This window comes from Mustela nivalis (genome assembly GCF_964662115.1).
Source record: "Mustela nivalis genome assembly, contig: HAP1_SCAFFOLD_2998, whole genome shotgun sequence".
NCBI classification, from domain to species: domain Eukaryota; kingdom Metazoa; phylum Chordata; class Mammalia; order Carnivora; family Mustelidae; genus Mustela; species Mustela nivalis.
Genome location: NW_028133671.1, coordinates 1 through 27,543, shown reverse-complemented (window position 1 = coordinate 27,543; position 27,543 = coordinate 1). Strand labels below are relative to the sequence as shown.

Genomic DNA, 27,543 nt, shown 5'->3' with positions numbered 1-27,543 from the left:
TTTTTTTTTTTAAGTTTTTATTTATTTGACAGAGAGAGTAGGCAGAGAGGCAGGCAGAGAGAGAGAGGAGGAAGCAGGCTCCCTGCAGCGCAGAGAGCCCGATGCGGGGCTCCATCCCAGGACCCTGGGATCATGAGCCGAGCTAAAGGCAGAGGCTTTAAGATATGGTGTGGGCTGAACAACTGACCAGTCCCAGACTAGAAGGTAAATAACTCCTGCTACAACCAGGGCTCTGGCGCTCTTGGGCGCTGTTCCTATCTGCACAAAAGAACAGCACCCAGGGCCTGGTGGGTAGGGGGGTAGGGGAGAGCAGGCGTGGAGGTGAGCATGTGGCCAAAGGCAGATCCCAGACTCCCATCCTCCTGGGACACCTTCTGGGAGCAAGCTTATTTTTTTAGGAAGGAAACCGATCAGGAACTAGGATTCACTTCACTGTAATTCACTTTACACGAGCTCACTTTACAGAAAAACACTTTACAGTCAGCTTTGCTGAAACAGATCTATGAGAGATATGATGGGCGGTGGCCTTTTCCCAATAAAAATATACAAGATACATCAAGCGTAAAGCCCTTAACGAGCTCATAGTGCCCTGTGATTGAGCAAAAAACAGTCACTTGAATAAATAATCCTGCAAAACAAAGGCCTATACCTTCCTTCGGAAACTCAACGTAGGGGATTGGGCCCCAGACCCAGTGGAGAAGGAAAACGGGTTTAAGAGTCACATTCCCTTGCTTGGTTTAGGCAACTGAGAAGACACATGATGCTGGACAAGGTACTTATACTCTTTAAGCCTCAAATTTCCTCAGCTGTGAACTGGGATTATGACAGTCCCATCCAGATAGGATCCCTGTAAGGAGGAGGAGACAAACCATTCTGAGCTGTAGATCGCTGCACGGAGGCACTAGTGTTTTGTGTAACAGACAGGAAAACAGCAAGAAAAGGAACTGCTGAAGGGAGGGGCGCTTGGGTGGCTCAGGCTGCTGAGCGTGGAACCGACTTTTGATCTCAGCTCAGGTCATGATCTCAGGGTCCTGAGACTGAGCCCCAAGTCTGGCTCTTTCCATGCTGGGCTTAGAGCCTGCTTAAGATACTCTCTCTACCCTCTCCCTCTACCTCTCCCCTCCTTTACCCCCTCCTCATGCTCTGTCTCTAAAAAAAGAAAAGAAACCAAAAGTGCTAAAGGGAAAACCAGTGAGACTGCAGTCAGTCCTTAGCATGGGGCAAAGCACACCTTAAGTAACCAGAACAAAGTTAGCTCTTAATTAAGATGGCTCCCCAGGGTTGAGGCTGAAGGTGACCTGGAGGTCCCAGAGGGTGGAAGCAGGGTCACCCAGGGAAGGTCACCACAAGGCCCAACCTCACACCCTCTGGGAACAGCCAGGCCAGGAGCCCCTGTCTGGCTGAGGCTTAAGCCAGCTCTAAGCCAGCTCTAAGCCAGGCCCCGAGGCCTCCTGAATCTTTGCCCGTTTTCCCCTGGCCCAATCCCCTCCTTGGTGGAGAGGGACTTTTGCCCTTTCTGACAGAGTGATGAGAGCTGAGACTAGGCCTGAGTCTCAGGAGGAAGGGGGTTCTCGGGCTCCCAAACTGGGCTACCCTGTCTAGCAGTCCAGAGCTCTGCCTTGGGCCCCCAAACCAGCTGGAACTTTACCGTAAGCTTCTATTACCCCTTGGCCATCTGCCAGTCTAAGGAACCTCCTCAAGAGGAGTGGGCTTAGCCTGGGGCAGAATACAGGCCTTCCTAAATTCATCATTCATTTAAAAAGTATTCATTCAGACCCACTGGATACAGACACATGACAAAGGGCATAAATAATAAGCAGGTAAATAATAAGCAGTAAATAATAAGGACCCGTCTTCATGAAGCTTCTAGGCCACCGGTCCCCAGATCCACTTTTATTTCCAACAATAAATCCCAAATGTAACACGTTTTCAACAAGAAAAAAAAAAAAAGTCAGAAATTACTCAGGCAGATGTTCCTGCACCTTCATATTAAAATGATTCATGCTTTTTGTTATTGAACCAATTCACGAGTTTGGGGGAGTTTAAGCAGCCCGAGTGTGTCTTATAATGGGCCCTCAATGGAAAAAAAATTGTCACATACTCCCACCCCACAGCATTTGTAACACGTCCAGCCAGCCCACAAACAGTAGTACATTTGGTTTTTCCTTCACCAAGAAAAAGAATTTGCATAGATTTTAAAGGTGTGATTTTGTTTTCAAAGCTTTTTCCTTTGCTTTAACACTGTCCAATTACTTACATGTTAGTGCATTCCTGAATATGGTTTTCTAATGATAATAGACAAATCAAGTTACTTTCCTCTGTCCACAATGTTCACCCCCCTGATTTAATATAAATCCACACATGAAGAACATCACAATTGATGAGAGCCAGATTTAGAAATTACAGTGAACACACATCCTGGGCTTCCAAAATAATTTTCAGGCACATCAGCATTTCAAATCCATCTGAAAAAATAAGCTCAAAATATATTTCTGCCTCCTACTGCCTGTGGAACTTGGGCAGGATTCCTAAATCCTCTGTGCCTCCCTTTTCATTATGAAGTGGGATTAACCAGTTGCGCCTGCCTCATCGGTCTGTGGTCGGGACTCAATAAAATAAGACACGCAAAATCAGTATTAACTGCTTCTACCAAAATTTTGGAACACCAGTGTGAAGTGGCAGAACATGGCTACTGAAAGGGCGTGGACACTGGGGCCTGGGTACAAGTCTCGCCTTTTCCACTAATAGCTGTGACTTTGGGCAACTTAAGGAATCTCTCTCCATCTTTCTCATCTGAGGGACTGGGACAAAGAGAGTCCCCACCAGCAGCTGTGAAGAGAGCGCTGGTATGCACAAGCACCATATTCATTTTATTGCCATTTTAATGATGATGAAACCAAGGCTTATCAGAGATGTTTCCCTCTCCAGGGGAAGCTGTCTATGTAACGAGTTTATGGATATGTCCGGGCTCCCACAGGGACGCAGGTTTGGGGTCAAAGCAACTGGGGAGACAGCGTCCACTTCCGGACTCACACACGGCTATTGTTCCTAACACCTTGGGTTTCCATTTCCATGGTGACCAGCCTATTTGTTTACTTGTTTCCTGATTTCTTTTTTTTTTTTTTTTTTTTTTTTCCTACAGTTAAGAGTCCCACAGAGGGAACCACACTGGGAATTGTATTAGGTATGGCCAATGTCAAATGCACCTGCTCCTATGCTCAGGCAAGGCCTGGGATAAAAGCTCCCCAGCCTTCCTTGACTCAGGGCACCTTCTCTTGATCCACATCCCCTCCCTCCAGGCCTGCCTTCTTGGGCCCTTTAAGGCAGGTATCCCCTAAAGACATAGCTTCTAATCCTGAATGACCCAGGACCCTTCGACTGGTAAGTGTCATATTACTGGCTCACCCCAACAGGAAGCCCAGGGTGGTCCATGTCGCTCATAGGATAGCTGGAGACCAACCATTGATTGGGAAACCAATCAATCTCTCTCTCTCTCTCTCTCTCTCTCTCTCTCTCTCTCTCTTTCTCTCCCGCTGCCTTTATTCTCAGGCAATGACTACCAGTAGCTCCAGGCTCCCCTTCCACCAGCCTGGCAACACCAGAGGCAGAAGGGCATGCCTTTCTGGACGGTGAATCACATCCTCGTCCCTAAACCCATGGAGAGGGAGGTCAAAGAAAGCAGGGCTCTGACTGGCCACGGCTGGGTCCCACGCTCACCCATGGAGCCAATGAGAAGTCATCCCCCCCAACCTCAGGGACTGAATACGGAAGAGGGGTGGAGCCCACAGCACAAAGGGAGGGGCTGTGCTGTTAGAAGAAGAGGGTGCTGTGCAGGGAAAAACAAAGCCATCCGCTCCCGTGTTCTTTGAAGCTGCTGCTGTGCCTTCACCCCCCACCCCTCGCCTCCCGCCGGAAGGTTCTCTCCAGCCTCCACGACTCCTCGCTGGCCATCCCTCCACCCCGTGAGACCCAGACCACGCCCGCATCTTTTCCCAGAGCCAGCAGCAGCTCCTGGCAGCTCTACCGCGTCACCTGGGTTCAGACTCAACAGTTTGGTCCTTCCACACATCTCCATGTCCCATGAGGTGCCGAGTTCTGTAGAATCAGCCTCCCCAAAGCCACTCCCACCCACCTCACCCCTCTTCTTTGCAGGACCACATACTTCTCAGAACCACTGCCCATTTGGCTTCACAGCTTCTGCTGCCGGATTCGGTGTCTCCCGGCTCAGCCAATATCAGCCTCCTCTGCTCAAAAACTCTCAGTGGTTCCATTTTGCCTAAAAATGTAACACCCAGTTTCTCAGCCTGGCTTTCCCATATGCTGGCTCAGCCTTCCTGTTCCATGCTCCCCTACAGCCACTCCATGCTCCAGGTGAACAACGGGCATGTTCTAGTCCCCCAGTCACCACCGTCTGGCTCTGCCCTCTGCACTCCCAGGAGTCCGGCCTCACCACTCTCCACATGGTAACATCACGTGATGGAATTCCCACCACACTGGCTTTAGGGTCAGATCCAAGCTCCAACGCTTACCTCACCCTGGACAATCACTTCAGCCTCTGTGGGTTTGCTGCATGCAAATGACAGGGATACGTGACTTATCAAATTGTAATAAACAGTACATGATCCATAAAGTCCCCTTCACAGCCCTGGCACCCAGAGGAGGGGAGCCACTTTAATGGTGGCTTCAAGCCCACAGCCACCAGCCTTCATGGCCCAGCCCAAATGCCCCCGATCAGGACTGTCTTTATAGCCAGATTCTACCTTGTAATGTCGTTGGCCATGTGCCTGTCGCTGCCCAACTAGATCAGAACTCCCTGAAAGGGAAGAGCACTCTCTTTCATCTTTACCCTCTAGAAGCACCCCTGCTAGTGTCACACACCCAGGAAGTGGTACTCGAATCATATCAGTGAAACAGACTCTGATTTTGTGCATCCCGAAATATTCCGGCTCGTCAGTCATTATTAGTCCACCAGACAGGGCTGACAGAAACCCAGTACCCACTGAGCATGTCCCTGGTTGCAGGATTCCAGACTGTCACGCTGTCTCTCTACCAAACTGCCCAGCTTGTCATATAAGAATCAAATACTCACTTCCCACAAACGGTAATGTGAGGATAAAAGAAGCAACCGACAGCGGTTACCATTAACAGTGAACACACAGTGCCTGGGCGATTTCAGATAAACCCCCACCCTGGCCAGAGCACTGGGAAGGTTCCCAGTCTTCATTCTCGCCCTGGACTCGCCAACTCCAAAACGGTCACCCAGACGGGGTACCTGCTTTATGCACCAAAGCTAACAATAATGGAACATAAGCTTTTCCCAAAAATCAAATTCATACTTGAAAGAGATGTGTTGCCATTTAGCAGAGTCCAAAAAGTGCGCTAAATGTGCTAAGATATGTATTTCAGACTCAGTCAAGCCAGTCAGTCAACAAAAACGGGTTGAAGGAGAAATTTCAAGAATCATTTAAACAAAATGGCTGGACTAATCTTCTTACTTCCTACGGTGAAATGCCAAGGGCAACCCTTGGTGAGATCCAGAAGGCATAACATGCTTTTTGTTTTGTTTGTCTTTAAGATTGTATTTATTTATTTGACAGAGCGAGAGAGGGAACATAAGCACAGGGAGTGGGAGAGGGAGAAGCAGGCTTCCCGCAGCGCAGGGAGCCCAAGGTGGGGCTGGACCCCGGGATCGTGACCAGAGCTGAAGGTAGACGCTTAACGACTGAGCCACCCAGGCGCCCTACATGCTTTGCTTTTAGAAAGATTTTATTTCTTTATGGTCCCAGCAAGCAAACTGACATTTACAAGGCACTAATTCCCATCCCCCTTCTCCAGATTACCTGATTTTTCCACTTGTATGTTGCAGGTTCACTATACAAAATCCAGGTTATACCAACCTCCATTCACTATGTCATGATCATTTCTCTGGGTCGGTAAGACTAGATCTCCATTAATTCTTAATGGCTACAGAGCAGTCCATTATTTGAATATGCCAAAATTCCTACTATCAATCCCCTAAAATGGTCAGTGAAATTGTTTCCTATTTCTGTCAAAAATACCCTCTACCATTTATAATATTCTATATACCATTTGTGCACTGTTTCTTTTATTTTTTTTCCTTTAAAGATTTTATTCATCAATTTGACAGAGAGACAGCGATAGAACACAAGTAGGGGGAGTAGGAGAGGGAGAAGCAGGCTTCCCAACGGGCAAGGAGCCCAATGAGGGGCTCAACCCCAGGACCCTGGGATCATGACCTGAGCCAAAGGCAGATGCTTACTGACTGAACCACCCAGGCGCCCTTGTGCACTGTTTCTTTCTTTTTCTTTTTTTTTTTTTTTTTTAAGATTTTATTTATTTATTTGACAGAGATCTCAAGTAGGCAGAGAGGCAGGCAGAGAGAGGGGGAGAAGCAGGCTCCCCACTGAGCTGAGAGCCTGATGCGGGGCTCAATCCCAGGACCCGGAGATCATGACCTGAGCCAAAGGCAGAGGCTTAACCCACTGAGCCCCCCAAGCATCCGTGCACTGTGTTTCTTAAGATGAAATCATAGAATTGGAATTTCAAGGTCAAGGGTTATATAATTTTAAGCCTTTTGATATATATATTGTCAGACTCCTTGAGAAAGACATCAATTTGCACTCCTATCAGCAAAGGGAGTGTAATGTTTGAAAGAACCTATCTACCCACACTTCCTTATCAATGTGTTACATTTTTGCCATTCTAAGATTCTGCATATACACAAGATTCGGTTTACTGGTGGGCTGAATATCTATCTTTTCTTGTATAGTGAATCCCTATATAATGCCTCTCTTCTTCCCCTGGAAACTACCTCTCCACTTAATACCCCATCCTCTCTAGCTGTAACCAGAGCCATCATGTTGTTACCATTTCACCCCTAGGGAGTTCAAACTAAGAATCTAAGAATTGAAGCCTGCAATCTACATAAATTGTTCCACAGCGATCCACCAACACAAGACAGGTCAAGTGGAGTCATTCCTTAGTTTTTCAAATCAGAACTGGGAGGAAAAGACCAGTCTCCGTCTACTGGTGCAAGTTGTAAAATAGGAAACCATGACATGTTCCCCTAACACACAGAAAGTGGTGAGGAAATAGGAGGCTGGGAGAACACGAAGCAGATGGGAGAGAAGATGGAGAGTGCTAGAAGTGTTCAAGTTCTGGGTTACGGTGCTTCTGAGGCCATCCGGGTCCCTGTACCTCCCACCCTTCCTTGACATGCAAGACACCTCAGTTTCCCCCCAGATGAGTTCTCATTTGCCTGTGCTTGCTCAAACTGGATTGCGGTCATTTGCGACCAAGATTGCTGCTTAATTAATAGAGCTTCTTTTGTAGCTATGCTTTCTTTTGTGAAATGCCTCCTCATGGTCTTTGGACATTTCTCTACGGAGCATTTCCTCCTTTTGATTGATTTCTAGGAGAGTATCTAATAGATTAAGGCAATTTTTCCAGTCTTGTCACCCAACTTTCAATTTTTGTTGTGATCACTTTTGTCAGAGATTCTTTTTTATTTTTTGCATTGTCAGCTATGTTAGCCTTTTTTCTTATAATATTCACTTATACTTTCTTCTAGAATGTTTATAGTTTCTTTTTCTTTTCTTTTTTTTTTTTTACAAATCTAAATCTTCAATTCTGTAATTTGTTTAGTTAGCATGGGGTAGGAATCCAACGTTATGTCTTCCCCAATGATTCATTAGTCCCTTATCTCAGCACCAGTTCCTGAGTGAGCCATACTTTCCCCTTTTATCTGAAATGCTTCTATTACTATAAACTAAATTTTTACCTACACTTGGGTCTATATCGACATTCTTTTATTTGTATTCTTCACTGGGTTTCTGTACTCATGAGGGCATTAACCCCATGTGATGATGACAGAGATACCACTTTTTGCCACATACAGCCATAGAAAACCTAAGGGAAAGAGAACCACCAATCTTCTCAGCAGCCCCCTCGACTGTAAAATATGTGTGGCCAGTCAAGACAAGGCGGACGTCTAGACCAGACGTTGTGGGCAAATGAAGAAGTGGGTCAGGATTTGCTCAGAGTCTGCAAGAATGCTCAGCACTGCCCACTCCTATTCTAACCCCATGGGTGACAGATGTGTCCCCAGTCACAAGCTTTGAAAAGCAGGCAATGCTTATCAACCTCTAACTCCTTGTGGGATGTCTCCAAGTCCACATGGCAATGTTGCTGTCACTCGTACCTAGATGGAAAAGTCTCACATTTTCTCAACAATATTTGCTTATTGTTTTCTCTGGCCAGACAGAACACTGTGTATTTTTAAATTTTCCAGGAAGACTGTTTATTAAGACAATACAGTAAAGAGCAATCAAACTGTTTATTTTTGACTTCTGATTTAATTTTCTTTTCTATAATCCACTAAAGAAAATACTAGAATCATGCATTTGCCCTTCTTAGATTGCAGGCATCAGTTAAATTAGCAGTAGTAGGGTTTTTCCCTGTTTGTTTCTATTACACATGTAACCCCTCCCAGCTCTAATTCTTTCCTTGGGGTAATTTTCATTTTAATGTGTAATGGCTGCTCTTCAAATTAACATCAAATCTTATTATGAAGCACCCACAGATGAATTACCATCAGTGGAAAATGCACCAGCAAATTCTCAGATCTGAAGTGAATAGAGCTCTAGAAATCACTCGGGCAAGGTGTACATTTATACAACTCTGAGAGGTCAAGCAATGTGCCAAAGCTCACACAGCATGTTGGTGGCACCTTCTTCCTTCCTCTTCAACCTCTCATTAGAGGCATCAATAGAGCTTTCAGGGGAACTGAAACATCTTGGCTCAGGACACCTAAGAGCAAGAGAAGATACCCATATTACCTCGAAAAGGAAGAAAGTGGGTGTCTTGACCCCACCTCAGGAAGAAATTATTTAATGGCTATGTCCTTGACCTTTGTAGATGTGAGCAACACAATCTCCTCAGCTGATAATAGATTCTGATCCTAGGCTGAATGTGTCAGTTACTTGAATGTGACAGGCAAGGAAGGCACCGAGCTGGCAATCCAGAAGCCAGGGTTCTCAATTTTAACGTGGGAAGCACAGTTGTCTTCTAATATTAGAAGGGCCCCAGGCGTTCTTTCTGTCCACAGGTCCTGTCCCCATGCTATAATAAAACACCTTTCGGGGTGCCTGGGTGGCTCAGTGGGTTAAGTGCCTGCCTTCAGTTCATGTAATGATCCCAGAATCCCAGGACCAAGCCTTAGGGCTGGCTCCTTGCTCCACGGGGAGCCTGCTTCACCTCCCATCCTGCTCACGATCTCTTTTTCTTGCTCTCTCTCTCTTGCAAATAAATAAATAAAATCTTAAAAACAAAACAAAATAACTTTCTGCACTGCGCGGGGATAAAACGGACCCCCACCCCCCAGCAAAGTGTGCTGCATTTATTCTCAATGCCTCCAAAGGGCAGAAGCAGAACTCACTGGCCCAGGTGTCCCTGGGCTTGACTGCAGATTTGGGTTTACCATCAGCATTTCTTGAGGCCCAAGGAGATAAAGGGAAAGAAAAAACCCAAGTCCCAGCCCTCCGGGAGGTTGCAATTTAGTGGGTAAAACAAGAAGCCTGTCTAATAAATATTTTTCTTACTTCAGTAGTTCAAAATAGGAGGGGCCGCTTGAGAGAGGGTGTGAGTTCCCCAACCCTAGAAAGATTTGAGCAGAGGACAGAAACCAGATCCCAGGGAAGGTGCAGAGTCCTGTTTGGAGAGCCAGGTTGGAACAGAGGCTCAGCATCATCTCGGGACAGACTCCCAAAATCTTCAGAGCGGTGGTTCCCATGCCTGGCTTGGCTGATCCTCGGGAGTTTGTAAGATACAAATTCCTAGGGACTGCCCACGAGCTTCTGATTCAGATCATGGGCAGAGGTTTTTCTTATGGGCTGAATTGTGTCCAACGCCCCCCCGGCCCCTGCAAAAAAGATAGGTTGAAACCCTAACCCCAGCATTGACCTTATTTGGAAGGAGGGTCTTTACAGAGGTGAGTAAGTGAAAATGAGGTTAGTTTCTAAGGTACATAAAGGTTGAATCCCTATGTTGTACACCTGAAACTAATGTGATATTGTATGTCAACTACACCTCAATTTAAAAAAAATTTTTTTTGAGGGGCACCCAGGTGGCTCAGTGTGTTGAGCCCCTGCCTTTCGGCTCTGGTCGTGATCTCAGGGTCCTGGGATCGAGTCCCGAGTCGGGCTCTCTGCTCAGCGGGGAGCCTGCTTCCTCCTCTCTCTCTGCCTGCTGCTCTGCCTACTTGTGATCTCTGTCTGTCAAATAAATAAATAAAATTTAAAATAATAATCATAATAATAATAAATAATTTGATGTTAAAATGAGGTTATTAGGCTGGGCCCTAATCCAGTTTGACTGGTGTCTTCTAGAAAGGGGAAATGTGGACACAGAGGCAGGCAGGCACAGAGGGAAGACTGTGTGAAGGGAGACAGCGAGAAGACAGACATCTAGAAGCCAAGGAATGCCTGAAGCTACCAGAAGGAAGGAGTGAGACCTGGAACAGATCCTTCCCTAGCACCTCCAGACGGAGTGTGGCCTACCCACAACTTGATTTTGGCTTCTGTCCTCCAGAACTGTGAGACAATAAATTTCTGTGGTTCTAAGTTGCCCGTGGTATGGCACTTTGTCATCCTATTGGGAACAAATGCAGCCTGAGAATCGGCATCAGAGCTGCCGAGCTGCCTCAGAGGACAGAGGCCAGTCCTGACTGGGGGCCTGGTCCTCTGCTGGAGACGGGCACTACTCTCTGCCTGAGCTTCCTTTCGTCCCTCCATGCAGAAGAAAGGAGCTCACGGAGATGACAGTGAGTTCACCGCCACCATCAGACTCATCATCCAATTAACGGGCCGTTTTTCTCAGTTTGGTCCACTCTGCTACTCCCAGGCAGCAGTGAGCACTGGAGTATGAGCCAACGATCCACAGATGCCTCCAGGAGGAAAATGCCACCCTCCCCTCCAACGGTTACAAAAATACTGAAGACCCAAGGCTTCAGACGCTGGCTTCATGCCAAGCTTCTCTTGGAGGGAGACAAAAAGGGGAGGCAGGGCCAGTGACTTGTTTTTGTATTCCTGTTTTTACTTGTGCTTTTGATTCTCAAGGTGGGACTCCTAGAACCCTCGCCAGGTAAATCACGTGCAAACCTTCAGTCAAAGTAGCTACTAGAGGAAGAACCCAGAAAATTCCACAGAGGAGAACGCCGTACTGGGTAAAAGGCCCGCAAGAGAGATTAAGGGGCCTCCCAAAGGGAGCACATGTGACACCTTTGAGGGAATTCGGGAAGAGCCTGCCTACCCCCAGATACACTTACAGATCTACGGCCTCCGTGAGCTAAAGTGTACTTCCCTGACGTTGTGCAAGTCCACAAAGACCCCGGGAACGGATGCACTGGGTGAGCGCCAGAGGAGAAGGGAGAGAAGTAGGTCCTTGCTGTGTGCCCGTTTTTACGAAGCTGTGGGCTTGTTATCAGAGTCTTATGTTCCCTGCCCAGCCCACAAATGCAAAACCCAGGGGCCATGACATGGTCGCTGCCAAGGAAGTCTTTGACTGAACTTGATTTCCCTAATCCAAACTTTGAATACCACAGAAAAGATGGCTGTATTCTCAGAGGTGAAGGGTATTACATCCCAAGGTTTTCAAAAATGTCTTATCACACGTCCTCCTGTGTATCGTGCTCCTTTCTCATAAGAAAATGTATTTGTACATCCCTAGGGCCACTTAACTCCACTTTATTTATTTATTTATTTATTTATTTGACAGACAGAGATCACAAGTAGGCAGAGAGACAGACAGAGAGGAGGAAGCAGGCTCCCCGCAGAGCAGAGAACCTGATGTGGGGCTCAATCCCAGGACCCTGAGATCATGACCTGAGCTGAAGGCAGATGCTTTAACCCAATGAGCCACCCAGGAGCCCCTTCTTATTTATTTATTTATTTATTTATTTGACAGACAGAGATCACAAGTAGGCAGAGAGGCAGGCAGAGAGGCAGGCAGAGAGAGAGGAGGATCCACTTTAGAAATTAGTATTATTTTTCCCAAAGTGGAGTGTGGGGTAGGGGGTGAGGAAACGCTATTAGGCAGATACCACCACAGGAAAAAAAAAGAAAAAAGCAAAAAACAAAACCTCAATCTTTAAATAAGTGTATCAAGATATTACACAATGTACAGGATACTCCCACACTGCTTACAATATATTTAAAAATTGTAACACTGAGAGGCCTGGGGTGGCTTAGTAAGTTGAGCGGTTGAGCGACTGACTTGATCACAACTCAGGTCTTGATCTCAGGGCCATGAGTTCAAGCCCTGCATTGGGCTCCATGCTGGGCATGAAGCCTACTTAAGAAAAATAAACAAGGGCGCCTGGGTGGCTCAGTGAGTTGAACCTCTGCCTTCAGCTCAGGTCATGATCTCAGGGTCCTGGGATGGAGCCCCGCATCCGGCTCCCTGCTCAGCAGGGAGCCTACTTCCCCCAACCCCGTCAAATAAAGAAACAAAATCTTTTAATAAACAAATAAACAAACAAATAAGTAAACTGTAAGACCTAAATGGCCCACTGTAGGGGCTTGGTTAAATACACGATCAAACCAGGCCAAGACAAATGGCAACCACAGACCCCTTTGGAACCAGATAACCCTCAGGGTTATGCCAGAAGACCCCCAGCATTTCACTGAAACGATACTTGGTTTCCAAAGTGCTTCACAATTTTTTCGCAGCACCCATCCATCTCAAGGGAAACTAGACACACAGATGTGGGGAAGCCCTACAACATGTTGTTGCCTGAAAACAGCTGCAAAACAGCATGTATACAGTCTGCCACTCGTGTAAACGGACGAGTGTGCTCACACGTGCACAGACACAGAGATCGGGAAGAATGACCCCCAGATGGGGATGGTGACTACCCCTGAGAGGCAGGACTGGCAGCCGAGACACCTGGAAGGACAGAGATTTTTTACTTTCTTCTTGCTGATTTGCACTGCTCTTTGAACGCTTCTCTAGCAAACAGGTAGACTGTCTGGGGGAAATTTTTTTAGTCTTAAAAATGAGAGAAAATGACCCCTATTTAGCTGTGAGTCACAGCCGCGCACTGGATTCTTTTTCAAACGTCTCATGTGTGTCAGTACGGATGTTCCCAGCTGCAGAGGGCGACAGCTGGGGCGGAGCGTGGAGAGGGGTGGGTGCGGGGTCGGGGCTCTGGAGCTAGCAGAGGACCGGATGGTAAGTAACTCACCCCTCTGAGCCTCCAATTCTTCACCTACAAGAATGGGGGAGGGGGCGCCTGGGTGGTTCAGTGGGTTAAGCCTCTGCCTTTGGCTCAGGTCATGATCAGGGTCCTGGGATCAAGCCCCGAATCGGGCTCTCTGCTCAGCAGGGAGCCCGCTTCCTCCTCTCTCTGCCTGCCTCTCTGCCTGCTTGTGATCTCTGTCTGTCAAATAAATAAATAAATAAATAAATAAATAAATTAAAGAATGGGGGAGAGCAAAACACACTCACAGGATTACAAAGATCAATGAAAACCATGGACACAAAGGACTTTATCATTTTTAAGTGATTCTTTTAGAAAAAATGGGAGGGACTCCATTGTTCACCATTTCTCTTATCAGAACCTGCCACCTACACTGTAAGTATACACTAAATGCTGGATTGATGACTCTAGCAAGATGCAGAAGCCAATCCAAGGCTGTTCCCATCAGAATTTTGCTTCTGGGGAGTCCCCGAGCTCTCCTACTGAGAGTGGGTATTCAGAGCACAAGAGCCCGCACTCTGGGCAAATGGAATTATGAGCAGACACACATTCACTTCTAAATACCTGCCCAAGAAGAACCTGACTCTGAAATCCTTGACCCCTCACGCTCACTCCCGAGATGTCTTCAAGCTGCCAAAGAGACGAGTGAGAAGACCAGACACGATGATATAAAACCATCAGCCACCCAGCAGTTACCAAAATGTAAGCCGAGACGTAGACTCGAAGCGTACCCAGAAACTAAGCCACACCTTCCTAACCCGTGCAACCACTGAGGAAATCAGGTTTGTCCTTCTTTAATTTATATTCTGTTATATGTTATAGAGAATTAAGCTTTAATTTTAAAAATCCCTCTAATTGGATACTACTGATGGGAAGACATCTGGGGCAAATATCTAGGCTCGGTGCATTCCATCCCAAGCAATGGTTAGTGGTCTGCAGAATGAGTGTGTGGCAAAATAACCAGTGGTTGCTAATTATTATATATCACAGGGTTTGGCTTCATCCATAAAGCCCCGTCACGCTGGCTTCTTCCTCTCCAGAGAGGATTACAGAATTGACTGTTTAGACATTTTTTTTTCCTCCAATTTAACATACATTTTCCTTGTCTTAATTGGATCCAGCCTCTTTGGCCATAAGCAGAAAGGCAATTTTTCTATAACGATCGCATCCCTCGCATGGCAGGCCGACAGACTTTCCTAGGTCTGGAAGGATCGTTGGCTTCCTATTTTCTTTCCATTCGCTCAACCCCGTTCTAGTCGTGATGTGAAAAACATGTGAAGATTGTGTCCTAAGGTGCCTTCGAGTTAGCCAAAAAAGGTATGACGTTACCGGCATGAGACATCTCCTCCAACCCACACAGAGCCTCAGAATTCAGGAGAACTGTTTGCCCCGAGTGTTTTGGTCTAATGCAAATATTTATTTCTTCCAAAACAAGTAAAACAAACCACTTCCAAATTGGGGATGGGGGTGGGGGAGTTTGCCAGACATCTTTCACAGTTAAGACAAACATGTGGGAAACATTTTCCAATTTGCCCTAGACCCTTAGTTAATCTTTCTTAACTCATTTAATTGAATCATTGAATCATTTCCTAATTTACCATCTACTGTGACATCAAGGCCATTTCTTGAGGATCTTACTAACTTTCTCTGTTCTCCTCCTCTCCTCCATGTAACTTAGGTAAAACATCAGCCCGGCATTTCTTGAACACACGGGGCACACACGCCTCTGACAGACATCCTCCCTAATCTGTGACTTAGAGACGTGGGGGTAGGGACGCAGGGCAGCACCAGGCCTGAGAAAAGTTGGATCTTGAGACATCCTTTGCCAGTCAAGTCTGGAGCCCCATTCTCTGTCCCCACCCCACCGCCTAGTTTTCCTAGAGCTTGGAGTTCCTTCCCACAGATGTTATCTGAACATCCCCACAAGCTCTTCCTGAATGCATTAACAGACAACATTAAGATGAAGCAGAGCACGTTTCTGCACCAGCCCTCCCAAAGCTGTTTTTCCTGGGCCATTTGTTGACCTCTCCAGCTTGTTTTCATTTTACAAGTGGTGTAAAACCTTTGCCAAGATGGAATTCCATTTTCAAATGAGGTTTCACAAGACCTTTTATCAGATAGGCTGACCAATTACACTGGCTGGGTTCTCTCTGGCCTGTACTTGGGCAACCCTGTCCTTCACCCCTCTTCTCTTCTTGAAGTGGTGAAGTCTGGAGGCTCACCTTCTCTGCAGCAGCAGATCAAAGGCTTGAGTTCCTGTCCCCTCACTACCAGGCAGTGACACCATGCTGCCTCCCCTCCAGCACCTCGGTTCTCACAGGGACCCCTAAGAAGAGACTCTCGGTTGGCAAAGATCCTCGAAAAGGAAAGCTAAGTTAATGCATCCCGTAGACATACACACACACACACACACACACACACACACACACACACGTTAATATGGCCTCTAAGTGCAAACATCTATAAACTTACCACTGAAAAATGGGAAGGGGTTAACACTGAGAAGCCTCTCTGGGTGGAAAACGCTGCTTCACACACTGTCTCTGAAACAGAGAGGGGGACCCCATGCAATCGGGCAGAGGAATCACTCTGGTGGGTCCCCCCCTCCTCTCGCACCCTAGTCCGATTCTTTTGAATTCAGTGAAGAAAACTGCAACCATCTGGGCACACACCTAAGGTACCATCAGGCAGAGACGCCTCATGACAAGGGTTTCCCAGGGGGAGCAGGTATCCAAGGAAGGGCGGACAGGGGGCAGATGTGATCTGCACGTGCTATGCTGATGCCAGCAGGAACTGGCCTGCCCGGAGCCCATCTATGGGCTCTGGCAAGGAAACGGAGGAACATGCTGCCAACGACATATCCCCACCACCACCCATCTGGTTTAATGCCCTGTCCCTTGGGGACAATTCTGCGGCTTCTCAAGATTCTCTCGGAGCCCTGCCAGGAAAAGATGCCAAGAGGCTGACCGTCTCTTTTGATGTGTCGGTATGTGCGAGGGATGGGGGAGACCATGCAGGTGGAAGAACACCAGTAATGGGGCTACAGAAAGGACCAGAGCTGCCTTGCATGTGTGCATGCATGCGCACACACACACACACACACACACACCCCAATCACAGATTCATTTGAGTTGGTAAACAGTTCTACTTGTTTGTTTGGGTTTTGTTTTAAGATTTGATTTATCTATTTATTTGAGAAAGCATGAGCACGAGTGCTGGAGAGGAGCAGAGGGAAAGGGAGAAGCCGAGTCCCGACATGGGGCTCGATCCCAAGACCCAGGAATCAAGACCTGAGCCAAAGGCAGATACTTAACGGACTGAGCCACCCAGGTGCCCCAACAGTTCTACTTTAAAATGCAAACACCTATGGGAGGATTCACCTATCAGTAGTCACTCACAACCTAGTAAGAATTACCACAACCAATGGCTCTCAAATTGGCATTGACCTGAAATCAGGATCCATGAGGACAATTATATTCCAATTACACCCCTTTCCCAGGAAATGGGACAGAGACCCTCTTTCTCTTCTGTAATTGCAACCTCATGGGCATTCACGTTTAGAAACCATACCGCCCTGAGCGACAGGTTTGTTTTTTTGGCTTATGTTACACGGGAGGGGAAAGATTTATTTTGGAACATTAAAGGATTCTGGAGGGTCGTTCTGCGAAAGTCCACAGTTCAAGTGACTTCCTTTCATCTCCGTCTCACTGTGAACCAGAGGAATCTCCATTCTAGCAAGTAAAGACCAGACAGTAGACCAACTGAGAAGACTGGGGGCAGTCGGTGTGCCCCCCCCCCCGGGCTCTGCCACTTCACAACATGGGAATCATCTTATCTGTTTATCTGAGTTTCTTTGGCTTTCTGCACATTCCCTGGAAGTTGTCCTTTGAGTTTCATTTCATTGCTGCCTTTTAAAAAAAGACTGATACTCCACAGATTACAAATTCCTAGGGACCAAGCAGGCCCTGTGAAATTAGCCTAATTTATTACTGACTTCTGTCAGGAGGATGTTACCAGTTGATTCTTTGGCACAACTTCAAATAGGGTTCCTTGCTTCAGACACCGAAGAAGGGCAACTAACTATTTGAGTGTTTCAAATGCTTACGCCGCTTTCTAAGTGTGCTCTAATGGGGTTATCTTCAAAATCTTTTAAATCTCACACGAAACAGTTTTTAAGGAGAAAGCATTTTAAAGTGGACACAAAGATGCTGTGTTTTTGACATCTCTCTTTATGATTTTATTTCAGTCTGTGCTGTTCAGAAGACATGGAAAGCCATAAAATTGTTTTACCTATTTTCACCCTCCTTTAAAACAACTTTCTGAAGTCCATAGAAAGAGCTGGGTTGTTTTTTGGGGTTTTTTTTTTTGGTTTTGTTTTTTTCCTTCCTTCCGTGGATCTACCATACATACAATGTTTTTTTCTCAATAAAATGACTGTTTCAAAATATCCTCACATCAGGAGTTTCAAGAAGAAACACAGGGCTCTGTCGGTATCTATAATACACACTTAATTTGAATCAGGAAAGTCGGTTGCTCAACCTAGGCAAATTTCCCAACAAGATATGAAAAAAAAGAAAAAATATGGCTGGCTCACCACCACCAGTATCTGTGAGTGTCCCTGAACTAAATTTGTCTCCAAAGTGACTCAGTCCTAATCCCTCATCCCCCAGCGCCCACCCTGCCTCTGTCTCTTTCCCTCTCTCTTCTCCATACCCGCTCCATTTCTCCCTCTTCCCCGCCCTTACCTCCCCGCTGTTTTCATGTCAAAAGTTTACGGGGTTATCACCCTCTTCTTCAATTGAATGTGTAGACCTCTGAAGCAGCTATGTCCAAATGAACTTTCAGCTGTGCTGGGAATGTTCCGTATCTGTGCAGCCCAACAAGGGAGCCGCTGGCTGCATGAGGCTCCTGCGCACTTGAAATGTGGTCAGCCTGCCTAAGGAACTGAATTTTTTCATTTTAATTCATTAAAATATAAAGAAGCACATGTAGCTAGTAGCTACCACGTTGGACAGCACACCAATTTAAAGGACTAGAGAGAGGGGCGCCTGGGTGGCTCAGTGGGTTAAGCCTCTGCCTTCGGCTCAGGTCATGATCCCAGGGGCCTGGGATCGAGTCCCGCATTGGGCTCTCTGCTCAGCAGGGAGCCTGCTTCTCCTCATCTCTCTCTCTGTCTGTCTCTCTGCCTATTTGTGATCTCTCTCTCTGTCAAATAAATAAATAAAATCTTAAAAAAAAAAAAAATAAAGGACTAGAGAGCTTTAACCCTTCCAGGTCATTCCAGGTGACAGGCTGCATTCCTCAAATCAATCCCAACAAAAAGCTAGAAAGGAAGACGCCCTCCAGCACCTTCACTCCAGAACTGTGGCCCAGCAACCGCACCCAGGCCACGGCCCTAGAAAGACCTCCAAAGTTCCACCTGGAAGGCTCCCCCGGCACACCAGTTCTTCTCTTAGATCTTCTCATTTCCCCACTAAATGGTCCTCTTGCCCCTGTTTTTAGTGTTTTCCATCTGTAGGAGCTGACCATAATCAAACACAATGTCTTGGAAAATTAGCGGTTGTCTTCCACATTTCGGGCCTATCCCTCAAGTGTGACCTTTGGATTATCCTTAAATCCTATTTTTGGTCCCTCAGGCTATTTTCCAAGTTCTTGGAACAGCTAAGTCAATATGGTGACCTAGCGAAGCAGGTCACAGCACTGTGGACTTTAGCTTTGGGTGGGGGGGAATCTAGTTCAACTCAAATCTGATTTAGCAGTTTAAAAGCCTGAGATGATGATGCTGATGACAGGCCCAAAGCCACCTGCAGCGGCACTTCTGTGAGGCTGACCCCCCCCACACCAGGGCCCTTCAACAGCCAGATGTTGAATGAATGAGTGAATGAGTGAATGAATGAATGGTTCCACCCTTGTAAGAATCCCCAAAGACAATTTGAGAACGGTTTTCTCTAAACGAGGAACTGAGGAGGGGGAGGTTATGATCTAATTGTAGAGGTAACTGCCTTCTTTTTATTTTATCTTATTTTATTTTTTTATTTTTGTAAAGCTTCTATTTATTTATTGAGAGAGAGAGGGAGAGAGCCCGAGCTAGAAGAGGGAGAGGGAGAAGTAGACCCCCCACTGAGCAGGGAACCCCGCTCCAGGCTCGATCCCAGCACCCTGGAATCATGACCTGGGCCGAAGGCAGATGTTTAACTGACTGAGCCACCCAGATGCCACAACTGCCTTCTTCTTAAAACCCAGCATGATGGGTACAAAGTGGAGTGGATCCTCCAGTGTTTGGATGGTACCAATGGAACAACATGGTCTTCACTCCAAAAAGACCGGTTTTAAGAAGTTTGATTTACTGATTAAAATTTTTGCAATCTTTAGGATATTTTTAAATAAAAATTTTCACTGGAGTAATACAGAATGTGGGTTTTTTTTTTTTTTTTTAAGATTTGAGTTTATCTATTTGACAGAGAAAGAGAGACGGTGAGAGAGGGAACACAAGCAGGGGGAGTGGGAGAGGGAGAAGCAGGCTTCCCGCTGAGCAAGGAGCCTGATTGGTGGGGGGGGGGGGGGGCTCAATCCCAGGACCCTGGAATGATGACCTGAGCCAAAGGCAGACACTTAACGACTGAGCCACCACCCCCAGAATGTTTTAAAGTAGCAATCACTCCTACTATCTAAGCCTGTACAATCCATTTTAATCATTTTAAAATCACATTTTAAAACCCTTTTTCTTCACTATTCTATTTTGGTGTGAGGTGTGGGGGTGGGGGGAGCAGGACCGGAGAAACTCTTCTTGGTTGGTTTCTTTCTGTCTTTCTTTCCTTCTTTCTTCCTCTTAAGATTTATTGATTTGAGAGGGAGAGCAGGAGTCAGGGAGAGGCAGAGAGAGAGACTTTCCAGAAGACTCCCCACTGAGTATGGAGCCTGATGAGGGGCTCCACCCTATGACCCTGAGATCATGACCTGAGCAGAAACCAAAGGTCGGAAGCTTAACGGACTAAGCCCCCCAGGCGCGCCTCCTGATTTCCTTTTCTGTGGGGTCACCTGTCTGTGGTCATGGTCTATGGTGCTCTCAAGTTTCTGCTCAGTTGCATGGTCGACTGTGGTTAATATACTTTTGTAACCATAGATGGTTTTTATTTCAAAAAAAGTCTAAATATTATAATGCTTTACCTTGAGCCACAAATATCTCGGCAACAAATATGAACTTTAAATTCTGCCCACAGGGGTGCCTGGGTGGCAATAATCAGCTAAGCATCGGACTCTTGATCTCAGCTCAGGTCTTGATCTCAGGTCCTGAGTTCAAGCCCCATTTCAGGCTGCACGCTGGGCATGGAGCCTACTTAAAAAATTTAAAAGACAGGGGTGCCTGGGTGGCTCAAGGGGTTGAGCCTCTGCCTTCAGCTCAGGTCATGATCTCAGTGTTCTGGGATCGAGCCCCGCATGCATCTCCCTGCTCAGCAGGGAGCCTGCTTCCCCCTCTCTCTCTGCCTGTCTGCCTACTTGTGATCTCTCTCTCTGTCAAATAAATAAATAAAATCTTCTAAAATTTTTTTAAAATAAAATAAAATAAAATAAAAACAAATATTGCCCACAGTCCTGGATGGTTTCCCAAAAACACTGGAAGTTCCCAGGTATGGGCTGAATAGCCCTTGGTAAAGGTAGATTTGGACATATATTGGGCTCTTCCCTGAATCCTCTTAGACATTACTGAAGTCTTCAGCCCAGACCCAAAGGCTATCATTTACCAAGCCACGACAAGAGCTACAGCTTCCGAAGACATCATTTCAACAAGGATTAGTTTGGGCACTGGAAGAGTTTGGGCACTTTGGAGTTTAGAATCTGACAAGCAGCAGCTAAGCTACTGAAAGAGAAGAGTCTTGTGGGCATTGATCTGATGATTTTTAAAACAAGCCGCTGGATTAATTAAAATCATCACTTGAAATCTTTCTGAAAGAGAGCGAGCCATTCTGAAAACACCGCTTTTGTTTCCTCTACCTCAAAGTCATCAGTACTGAAAAGACACTTGGAAAAAATAAAAGGCAGGTTTCATTTAAGAGCATTGTACTTAACAGGGCAGGCAGTTTCCTACCAGGGGTGAACCCTGCAGCTCTCAGCTCAGTAAGATTGAAGGGAGAAGCCCCAGGGAGGACCAAGTATGCCTGCCTGCCGGTGACAGTGAGGAAGGAGTCAGTAAGTTTCAGAGACATTCCAGTGTTCTCATAATGAAATACACTGACATGTCGGTTTCATCATCCTGAACCAGGGGTACGAGGGAGAGGGAAGGAAGCACGGGCTTCCAGCCGTGTGATGGAATACGGAGTCGGTCCTGGCAGAGGCTGCCCTTCACCAGCTGGATGTAGGTTCCCACCTCCCTCCCACCATCCCTAACCTCTGCCGGCAAGAGCTTCACCAGGTCCCTAATCTTGATCATCAGGAAGATCCAGGCCAACAAGCCACAGAGTTCTCTGAGAGAAAAGTTCCTATACATTCTGCTTCTCGGAAATTGGGACCAATGGCAAAGTCATTACATTTCTGACTTCTGGCTTCCTGGGCTCAGTGCCTGCTAGGATCATGCTCAGGAAAATGTGATCAGTACTCCCTCTGTCATGATTATTGATCAGATATGGCTATGGCTGGCCTGTGAAGAAAGGTGAGCCCTTGCAAAACTGCTTCTTCACCACCGTTCACTCAAGAGTGAGGCAAGACATCTAGAATATGAGAAAAACATAAAAACCTTTACTGCAACAATAAAACCAGAAAGAAACACACAAAAGACACTCTGCAAACACTCTTTCTCCCTCTTATTTCGACACCAGGTTGCTTGCCACTTTTCTGAGATTCTAAAATGTAAATAGATAGATAGTCTGGGTCTCTTTTCATTAAATGCTTAATCACTAAGCTCATTTCCATAAATTGGCATGAATTCAGTCTCATATTCTTTTTTTTTTTTCTTAATCACTTTTTAGAAAAGTAATCTAAAATTTCTAAGAGTGACCAAGTCATGAGACTTTTCTCATAAGACCAGGACAAACAAACAGCCCACAAGGTACATTTGGGAGGTTTAATATTCTGAACTTAGATGATCAGATCTATCTTTTCTTATTTCAAAACAACTTTCATAGGGGCATCTGGGTGGCTCGGTGGGTTAAAGCCTCTGCCTTCGGCTCAGGTCATGATCCCAGAGTCCTTGGATCGAGCCCCGCATGGGTCTCTGTGCTCTGTGGGAAGCCTGCTTCCTCCTCTCTCTCTGCCTGCCTCTGCCTACTTATGATCTCTGTCTATCAAATAAATAAATAAAATCTTTAAAAAAAAAAAAAAAAACTTTCACAAAGGTGTTATTTGTTTGCTATGTTTTATAATTACTTACAATGACTCATTTTACTCTAAACCACTTACAGATTTCCTATGTTATTGATATATTCATGTTTTCCCTTTATACATATTATGGTAAGAATCTGAATTTACGGTGAACTAAGAAGCCATTTGCCTTTAAGAATGCATAACAATAATGAGAGATAGGACCCAGAATTACCCACCAACATGGACAATTACAATTTCCTTTACAGCATTTGTAAAGTGCATCTGTCTTTCTTCAAGGCCTGTTTCTCTATTGTTCAGGACAAATGTGACTTTTACTTGAAAGCCACATTTTAAATTGTTTACAGTATATTTTGTTAAGTGAAGTAAATTAAATTTCACATATGCCCATTATATTTCTCATCTGTGACCTTTCATAAGAGACTTCATGTAAGAAGGGCTTTTAAACATTCTAAACAACTCAGATTATTAAGTATACTATAAATTTTACATTAGATGTTTCACTAAACTGACTGAAATTTTCATTTCCCAATATCTGGATAATGGGATTGGGGGGGTTCCTTAATTTAAAAGAATGACTTCAAGAATATGATAACTGAAAAGAGAAAAATAAATTGATTTTATTTCTAAAATCTTCCATACTAACTAGAATATAGGTGCTCAAAGATTTAATAAAGACCCAAAAGAAGAAAGTGGAAGCACATAAAATCGGAGATTCTCTTTAAATGTAAGAAAGGAAGATGAAGAGAAACGCAAATTCAGAAAATGAAGTGTCAATGTCAGTGATTAGTTTTTTTCATTCATGTCTCTCCCTTTCCTTACAGACAAGAACCTCTCCATTTCAAAGGCATGAAGCTATTTTCTCACCATGAGATGATTCCCAAACTCTCCAACAGAAACTGAAAAGACTTTCAAAAGCAAAGGAAGTGAAAGGCACATTCTCCAGCACTTTTGATCACTGCAATTCAGTCATTCCATAGATGCTTCCAGCCTGCAGTTCTCTTCCCTAAAGTTCTGAAAAAAACAATCTGTTAGCCTGCCAAACAAAAATATCAGGCAGTGAAAAAAAAAAAACAAAAAAGAAAGAAAGAGAGGAAAAACTAGAGAGACCGATTTTGGGAGAGAAAATTGACAACACTTTGCCAACTCCAAGCAAAACATTTTAAAAGAAGCAACCAGGGGCGCCTGGGTGGCTCAATGGGTTAAGCCTCTGCCTTAGGCTCAGGTCATGATCTCAGGGTCCTGGGATCAAACTCTGCTCAGCAGGGAGCCTTCTTCCTCCTCTCTCTCTGCCTGCCTCTCTACCTACTTGTGATCTCTCTCTCTCTGTCAAATAAATAAATAAATTTTTTAAAAAAAATAATAAAAGAAGCAACCAAAGGCTGAGGGAAGAAAAAACCCAGGAGAACGAACGTATAGAGCATAGATCTAAGGAACAGGATTCCTCCTTAAAGGAGTAACCAGTGAAACTTGCAAAGCCTCCAGCACTATCATATCCAGTGATTTCCCAAGAAATAATTTCAGAATGGAGGGAGGGTGGAAAACTTTCCCAGCCCCCAAGCCCTAAGATGTACAACCATGTCCCACCACTAGGTGGCGGTTGCAGCGGCGGCGAGAGCGGGGGCTGTTTTCTCTGCTTCTTTCCCTCCCGGACGCACAGCCCTGTCCAGGGGAGAGTCCACTCGTCCCCACCTTGATCCAGTTCGCTAAAACGGCAGGTTCGGTAGAAAGAAAGAAGCTCAGGCCTTAGAAACCTGAAGTCCTCAAGTAACAGCCACTCCTACAAATCTGTTCACATTAAAGCTGAGCAAGGGAGGGGGGACGGACCAGCATATTTTAAACTCTGCTGGGGTTTTCAAAGCAAACCTTCCAGGAGGCTTTAGAGCGACAAGTGACGACAAAATCACGACGTGAACGCTGGTTTGAGTTACTGGGCCGCGCATCACCCACCGGCACAGCGTGTACATAGCCACAAGGGGATGGAACTGCCTGGGTAAACATGAATCGTTTTATTGCTGGCCAGAAATTCTTCCTTCATTCATCAAAGTGGGTGAATGAAAATATTAAGTAGGTAAGGCATTTTCGTGGACTGCTCCCTGAGTAGCCCTCTGAAGTCAAGACCTTACTTAGGCTGCCTTCTACCTTGGGTGTCAAAGAAAGCCTCCTCCCATGAAAGGGAAAAACCACTTCCCCTTTTTGTAAAACGGCTGCACGCCAGAGCTCAAATCTTGGCAAAAGAGATGTTACATAAATTCCAGGTGTTCCTAAATATGTATGTTTACACGCAATCATTTTAGGAAGCATCTAAGTTTCTGGGCCACTTTTCTTTTCTCTCTCTCACTCTCTTTTTTTTTTTTTTTTCCGTCTCATGGAAGAGTTAAAATGTGTGTTTACAGCTTTGACTTAGGCTCTTACCCACTTCGTTTTGACGATATTTCCTGCCAGCTAAACGCAGGAAATCTAATAATTAGCACCCAAAACGCATCTAAGCACCCAGCACACTTACCTTTCTTTTCGTAACTGAACCGAGATCAGACAGTTCAGTTATCTCTTCCTCCCATCACCAAGGGGGGGGGGCAACTCTGAAATTCTGAATTATTTTCTAGGTGATTTGTACAGCCATATCTCCCGTAATTCTATGAACGGGCTAATTCCTTAACATCTCACTTTGCCTTTAAAAGGCTTCCTTCCACACGACGGGATTTCCCTAAGAAACATTCCCAGCGGATGGTTTCCAGCAATAGCCTATATCAACTCAGCCTGCGCAAGCAAAGACTTGGCTTCTGCTAATTCCACCCCCCCACACCCGCCCCAACACACACACCGATTCACACTCACAGAACCATCCCGGGCCGACTCGAAAAGCTATTTTGTTTGCATGTTTGCCCATCTCTTCCTGAATGAATGCTTTTCCAACTGACCTTTCAACAGCTGCCGAGATGGCAGGGTCTGTAAGGTTAGAGCCGGAAACTAAGGGAGATTTTAGCATCTTAATCCCTGCAACCTCGACCTTTCTGCTTCTCTACCCGAGTCCATATTCTCGGAGCCCAAGGGCAGGACCCCTGAAGCGTTTGCAGAGCAGCCCTCCGAGGTGTCCTGCTCGCGACCAACTCACTGCGGGCATCCTGCACACGCACAGCCCCAGCCTACACGCCGCCCGACGCCCGCACCCTGGCCCGCGGCGAATACGCCAGGCACGCACCAGCCCTGCCTCTTACCTTCCCTGGCTTTCAGCAAGACCGTGTTGGCCACGATGTTTTCCAGCTCCATTGACAGTCGGCGGTCAGCGAGGGAGCCTGCCGGCGGGGCTGTCAGCTGCTGGGGGTGCTGCCGCTGCTGCTGCCGCTGCTCGGGCTGCCGCCGCTGCTGCCGGAGCCGGGAGCCGGGAGCGAGCAGCCCGCCTTGCCTACCGCATTATTCCTGCTCTTATCCCTCGGAGTTTTCCCCCTCTGCAAAGAGGAGCCGCCGCCGCCGCTTCTTCCTCCCTCTGTGTCCCCCCTCCCCCCTCCCTCAACAGTCTCCCCCCCACCCCCCACCCTCCGCGTTTCTCTGTCACTCCATTCTCCACCCCTCCGTCTCCCTCCGATGCTTTAATGCTTCGGATGCTTCTGCCTCCCCTCCGTCCCTCCCGGGGGTGTGGTACTAGCAGACTCGGGCGGTCGCACTGCGCAGGCGCCAGGCGGGCCGCGCCTCCTGCCTCGGCGATCGTGGCGCGGGGCCTGCTGGGACTTGTAGTCCTGAGGGCGCGCCGCCCGAGCCGGAGTGGCGCGCGGGCTTCCTGACTCGGAAACCTGCCCCGGGACTTGCACCCGGACTGAAAGCGCACGTGGCCCGGGGAGGCTCGGGGTAGCCCGGGGAGGCCCGGGCTGCGAGGGGCAGCGGGCGAATCAAAGGCGGCCCGGCCGAGCCGTAGCCCCCAGTCCCGGGGCCAGGCTCCCTCTGGCCCGTTTCCCGCCTTGCCGAGAGCGGGGAAAGCGAAGTGCACAGGCCACGGCGGCGGCGGGCGAAGCGCCGTGTTCCGGCAGGAGCCGGTGCGGGTCCTGGCAGCCCCTCGGGGCGTGCTGGAGTGGGAGGAAGGTCAGCCCGGGGGGGCTGCGCACGCTGAGGCCGGCCCGTGTGCGCCGTCTCACACGCACACGCGCCGGGACGCTGACAAAGGTGTACTTTGTTTCCTCCGAGGGCGCGAAGGGGTCTGCGAGTCGGCGGCCTCCCCGCGCTGGTGGCCGCGCGGTCCGAGCGCCCCCTGGTGGCCGCGGGGGCGGCTGCGCGGCGGCGGGTCCACGCGGACCGCGCCCCCCTGGGCTCGGGACCGCCCCCGCGCGCCTGGCCGGCACTCGGGGGATCTGGGCGTGGGAAGCGGCTCGTTCAGCTAATAAAGTGCCTTCCGGCAAGCGGGGCCCGTGAATTCACGACCCTCATTACAGTCAAATATTACGGGTTAGAAGAAGGTACCGGAATCGCCCGGGTCGGCCGTGGAGAGCGGTAATGAGTAACCACGCGGAGCCCTTGTTGGAAAGACGCTTTCAAATGACGGGTTTATTTATCTTGGGGCTCTGAGCGCCTCTCCGCGCTATGCTCAGAACATGAGATTTCAGAACTATTCCGCCTCTCTTTCTTGCTTTCTTTGAAGGTCCCACGCCTGGGAAATGGGCCCTCGGACCCCCGAGGTCTGCGAGGCCTACGGGAGGTGGGGGAGGGGCGGCTGGCCCCAAGGAACAATGAGGCCTTTGCCTCCTCTGCATCCTGCGGGCCGGATATCCGCTCAGAAGCGGCTCTGGGCCCTCTCTGCTAAAAAGGAGGAAACCTTCTGTCCCCAGGGCTGCCAGGAAGTGCCAGGGGGTGCTGGGAGAAACGGAGAACAATTACTACACATGGGAGAATGTGCAGAAACCAATACTTTCGAAGCCTTGGAAACCAGAATGGGCGCAGATTTTAACAGCACAGAAGTGTCT

At 47.2% G+C, this 27,543-nt stretch overlaps 1 long non-coding RNA gene across 1 annotated transcript; it reads right to left on the bottom strand.

The window, feature by feature from the left end:
- On the bottom strand, window positions 1–26,827 carry LOC309858636. Its single transcript, XR_014308280.1, has 5 exons — window positions 25,810–26,827; window positions 23,459–23,605; window positions 18,529–21,981; window positions 18,022–18,308; window positions 1–8,829 (listed from the first exon to the last, which is right to left on the bottom strand). It is a non-coding gene; the product is annotated as an uncharacterized lncRNA (long non-coding RNA).
- Between the last annotated feature and the right edge of the window lie 716 nt (window positions 26,828–27,543).